General features: G+C 35.8%; 1 long non-coding RNA gene across 1 annotated transcript in view; it reads left to right on the plus strand.

Moving 5' to 3' along the window:
• LOC123384543 overlaps positions 1-3,889 on the plus strand; it is a 171,456-nt gene extending 167,567 nt beyond the window's left edge. Inside the window, exon 5 of the long non-coding RNA XR_006595790.1 lies at positions 2,052-3,889. This is a non-coding gene — a long non-coding RNA (uncharacterized LOC123384543). The remainder of the gene's footprint in view (positions 1-2,051) is intronic.
• Positions 3,890-6,000: the final 2,111 nt, after the last annotated feature.

Here is a 6,000-nt window from a genome sequence, read left to right on the forward strand (position 1 = left end):
AAAACAAAACTGGAACTTATATTGATAAATATATGTGTATATATACTTTAACATCATACTTTTTTAACATCATACTTTTAAGTAATCTTTACACCCGATATGGGGCTTAAATTTACAACTCTGAGATCAAGAATTGCATGCTTAGGGAACCTGGGTGGCTCAGTCGGTTAAGCATCTGTGACTTTAGCTCAAGTCATGATCTTGCAGTCCATGAGTTCCAGCCCTGGGTTAGGCTCTCTGCTGTCAGCTTGGAGCCCACTTTGGATGCTCTGTCTCCCTCTCTTTCTGCCCCTCCCCTTCTTGCACTCTGTCTCTCCAAAATAAATAAACTTAAAAAAAAATAAATAGAAAAGAGTTACACACTCTACTGACTGAGCCAGTGAGGCACCCCCCACCCGTCAAAAATTTTTTTAAATATATAAGCAGGATAATTAATGTTGGCACTTACTCCAAAATGCTTATAAATAAATTTCTTCTTCTTCTTCTTCTTCTTCTTCTTCTTCTTCTTCTTCTTCTTCTTTCTCATCTTCCTATTTATTTAATTTTGAGAGGGACAAAGACAGAACTTGAGTGGGTGAGGGGCAGAGAGAGAGACAGACACAGAATCCAAAGCAGGCTTCAGGCTCTGATCTGTCAGCACAGAGCCTGACACAGGTTTGAACCCTGGAACCAGATCATGACCTGAGCCAAAGTCAGATGCTTAACCTACTGAACCACCCAGGTGTCCCATAAATAAATTTCTTAGCTGTATCTTATGTTGTAACATTGGGATTTTTTTTTCCTAAAGAATGCATTTTTAATATTGTTTTACTTCTTTTAATTTTTGATAAAATTGGTACAATCTTCCTTTCAAGGATTTATTTTATAGCTAATGAATGTGAAATTGTTTGTTGGCATCTTTAGTTCACGCCTTTCTGTAGAACATAACAGTTTTATTGTAAATCCCCTTGCCTCAGGGGTTGAGATACTTGATAAGCTCAGAGCAAACTGTGTGAAAAAAATAGCCTTGATTCAATTTTCAGCTGAAATGCATAAATATTTTAGGTCAAATTTTTTCACAAGTACAATCATTTACCGCCATTCAACACACTTTCTTGGACAAATATGTTTATAAGTCAAAACTCATCAAATGGTTTTTATTCATGATTTATTTGAACACTTAGCAAAATGTAGTTGCCACAAAAGTGAAAGGTCTTCTCAAAGTAGACATGAATCCAATTAAAACTAAGAGATTCTCTCAAAGATTTTTCCCAAAGTCAAGCTATCCCAGAGCCCAATTATGTAACTTTAATATTCAGTCGTATATACTGTTTACTCTCTGTGTTTAAATTCTTCCATTCCTCTTTGTTTTTGTAGGGAAATGTTTCAATGTGGTTTTGCTTGCTTTATTTTCAATAGCTTGCAATTCGCTAAGGCTTCGAACACTGAAAAATGTTGGCACTCTATTAATCGAACCCTTTAGCTAAAGATTTCCAAAATTGCAAAACAAATGCTATCAAAATCAGGAGTTTCATTTTCAAAAATTAGCAGTAGAATCTATAATTGTGAATTATTTCAACTTTTATTAAATGAAGTTCCGAAGCATTACTTGAATTCTATGAATTGGGTTAAAAATTGAATTATGTTTTTGAATCAGATAACACTGGTTCCTGCGGCTCCACGTGCAAAATTATTCTTTCGTAAAGTCTTCTTAAAATAATCGTTAGCCTTTGAAGTAGATGCAAATGCTCATTCAGCGGATTTGTCTTTGTTTAAGTGTCAAGGGACACCACCACAGCCCTCGTGAAGAATGATAAACATGGACAAAAATTTGTGCAATTCAGCACTAATCATTAAGTTGCCAAAGAAATGCAAACGTGGTACTTATTTTCAAGCTTTACATGCATTTGTGTTTTTTGAGCTATTGCTGCTTAAGACGTATCTTTCAAAAACACAAGTATCAAATATTATAGATTTACACTCCAAAATCACTGTAACAAGATTTCAGACTGTTCTCTACAGACTCTGTAGGTGGAACTACTTAGCCTCTGTTTCCTGCACATTGATTTCAGGTACAAGTATCCTATGATGTCCCATATTTTCCACTGACCCTACCAAACGGCTGCCTGAAGGCCTTGTGCATCTTGAAGCCATTCACACAGACCGCCACCACTGGCTCTACCATTAACTGCCTGGAAGAAGCAAGCAGAGTTGAGTACTTTTTCCCTTTATCAGCTGAAACCTAGCTTTTCCTCTCAACACATGCTTTGTTGTATCAGCAAGTACCTGCTGGCTCCTACTTAGATGTTGGTTAATTATGGAAAGGTTTGGGGTAGGAAAGATGGATTATTACAGGTCTTCTTTAAGGTTTAATGACACGCTAAAGAAAGAATTCTGTGTACTATACGTGCCTTTGTGTCTGTTCTCAAACACTATCAGATAAGACCGTGGCAGAAGCTAGAAGTTCAAAGTCAAAGAGTAATAAATTCTCATTGATGCAAAGTCATCCATAAAATAGGATAAATCTAGGATTAAACAAGGTAGCCTCACCTCAGAGCTCTTGACTTTCCCAAACTTTTGGAAGTCAGTTATAATATATGTGGCCCAATGGGTTTAAAGATCACTAGAAATGGAATGTTTTGCAACATCCAGACAGACAGATCTATTTTTCTTCATCTGAGCTAGATTCTTTGTCCTCAGCCTGGCTAAGAGTTTTATAGGCATCACAATCACTGGGCCAGTCCTTTGTAATGAGGATGAAAGACAGAACAATCCCAAAATACATCCTCTATCAGAGTATCAGGTCAGAATATAAACAGGTAGATGGGCAGAAAGAAAATGGGGAAGCTACCTTTAAAAACAGCAGACAAATCTCATAAGGTAGCTCTCTGCTTCGCCTTGAACTGAGAAACTAAAACCACCGCTTAGCAATTTTATCTTTTCCTCTCCACCATACTATTTTTGGTTTGTAGCTATTGTGCCTGGATTATTAAATGCTTTCCTCGCTGAGCTGTCTTTTCTTCCTTTTCAAAAGCAATCTGCAAAACACTGTCAGATTAATATTCCAAAAAACTGTTTCACATGAGCCGATCATTTAGCTCAGAAGTCCTTTAGAGTTTAAAGTACTATGTATAGAATAAAGTTCAGAATAAAATTCAAGGTCCACCTGACCCTTCTGACTTTCAAAACCATCCACTGCCTATTTCCAATACTCCACTGTACTCCTATCTTCCTCTACACGTATGTATGCACGTTACATCCTCTGCTCAGAGGATACTAATGAAAACAGTCCCCAAAACCCATCAGCCACATTCATACCAGTCTGCCCTTATTCATACTATTCTTTTAGGCTAAAATGTTCTCCACCCCAGTCGCCATCTATACAAAGCTTATTTCTTCTTAGAGATGCAATGCAAGTTCCACTGCTTGCCTCGTCATTTCGGGCACAACGTAGATCTTGCCTGCCCTGGACCTGAACATTGTTGTTCTTGACATTGCTTTGGGTTATATTCCAGGTAAACGAACTTTCTCTTCCCAAAATGAGCAGCTTCTTCAGACAAAGACCATTGGCTATATCTCTTATATATTACATGATACCTAATATAGATCTGTAAATGTGCCTATATTTACACCTATATCCTATTAATAAAACCCATTATAAATTGGTGACTTCTCAAATTATCAGTTGTAGAGTGTATTCGTCTGTTGCAAGATTGTAACATTCAGACTTTACCCTGAAAATCAACACAGTCACAAACTGAGTATGCAGCAACAGCAAACACATGCCAGATCTTTATAAAGAAAAAAAAAATACTAAACTAGAACCAACTTGTTGAGGATTCAGAAGAGAACTACGTCTTCTGATACATTATTTTTCCTGGGCTTTTAAACTCTTTACAGTGGCTCTTATTTCCATCAGTTTACTTTTCTGTATTCAAATTTAACACAGAATGTGCTTAAGTTGATTCTGATGCCATAATTAGATTAGGTATTGGCTTCTCAAGACTAAAATCTAGCAGTTTAAAACAATTTTTAAACATCAGTTCTACTAACTTCAATATTGTTCAAATAAGGCATAACACACCAGCACAGAGCTTTGTCCTAAATAATTATAGGTGTAGAAAAGGCAAAATTGTTTTTATTCACTCCCTGATTCTGAAATCAGGGCTACAGTGACGTTCTGGCCTCAGTGCCGAACAGATACTCATCAGAAATGCTGACACTCAGAGAGATGCTCTCAACAATATTTTTAATATTAAATTGAATAAATGCATATTGATGTAGTCTTTCATTTCTGTTCGCAAAATATAAGAGTCTTGGATCCTGTGAGAATTGATCGGAGCTTTCCCATGGAAATAAATTAAAAATACTAATGGCAATAGTAATGATCATTTCACAAATGAAGAGAAAGGAAGAAAGGAAAGATTTGTGTCAAATAGACCATACCAAAAAAAAAAAAAAAAAAAAAAAAGAAGAGAACAACTATTTAAGGAAATTGTACTGTCATTTTAAAAAATGTAAATATTTGCTGAACTGGGTTCTGTCTTTTTAAAGATGTTTAATAAAATGTGTAATATTATCTATGAGAAAAATTAGGAATAAAAATCATTCATTCAAAATATTCACTCTGAGGCTAAATTCCATTGTTAAAAAGTTAAAAATCTGCCCTAAGCCAAAGAGAATAGTTTTCTGTTTCACTTTGAGAAAGAATATTAATGAAATGTGAAATAATTTTCAAACTTTTTATTTCCTAAAAACGAAAACAAGACAGAGCACAAATTAGCAGGGAGAAAATAAACTTAATATTTTCCAAGTCTTACTTTTCGATCAGAAGCCAATTGATAATGAACAACTTGATGAAATGAATGGAGTTAGGGTAAAGAACAAATTTGTGCCTCTAAAACAAGGAGCTATCTCATTTTCTGAAATTGTGATCCAGAAAGTAACCGGAATATTAGGCAAATCCACGGACAATGCCAAAACTCCATTAACCATTTGCTTGTCCTCCTGGTGCAGGGTGACAGTAAAATATGGCCAGAGCTCATTGGACTATCTGTGCTCTGTAAGATAAGCATAAATAAGATGATAAGATTGCTCTACAAGTAAAATGCTCTACTTATGACACCAACGGAGCTGAGGAAGAAGGATAAAGTCAAAGTAGCTAAAATAATGCTATCCCTACCTAATGTGTGGTTATGGATTAATTCTCCCCAAAACTTAGCTGTACCGGATCTAACATCAGTCCACAATACTACATTCCATTTTCTTTCACCATCCCGATTGCATTATAGGAATACTGGCTACCAACTTCTCTTGAGGAAAGGAAGAATTTATTTATTTATTTATTTATTTATTTATTTATTTATTTATGTTTATTTGTTTTTGAGAGAGAGAGAGAGAGAGCATGAGCAGGGTAGGGGCAGAGAAAGAGGGAGACACAGAATCTGAGGCAGGCTTCAGACTTTGAGCTGTCAGCACAGAGCCCGACACGGGGCTCAAACTCACATACCATGAGATCAAGACCTGAGCCAAAGTTGGACACTCAACCGACTGAACCACTCAGGTGCTCCAGGAAAAATTTATTTTGATATTTGGTCTCCCACTGGTCTATATGGTTAAAAAGGCAAGTTAATGATAAAGAGATAATGTGGTTCAGGCTGCTTTCAGTGGAGTTGTGACTTTCCCAACCAAAGTCAAAGCTTTATAATTATATCATAAAAGGAGGGTAATGAAAGGATTTTAGTGTTGTATGATGAAGAAAGAACAACTTCTGAAAAACAAGGAAATAAAACTCTACAAATTAGCAAATAAAAATTTCTATATTAGAAAAATCCAGACATACACTTTCATAGTTTCGTGTTGGCTCAAATCTGTATTTCAGAAAATGAGGGGAAGACTTTTTCAAATACGGCATAGGTCGTAAAATAGCAACAGGGCATAAATTAAAGATTGTGACTGAATACATCTAAAAGTAAATGTATAGACGCTGGCAAGACTGGATGAAATATTTGAAGTAATAAA

Source organism: Felis catus, chromosome A3, assembly GCF_018350175.1.
Source record: "Felis catus isolate Fca126 chromosome A3, F.catus_Fca126_mat1.0, whole genome shotgun sequence".
Taxonomy (NCBI): Eukaryota; Metazoa; Chordata; class Mammalia; order Carnivora; family Felidae; genus Felis; species Felis catus.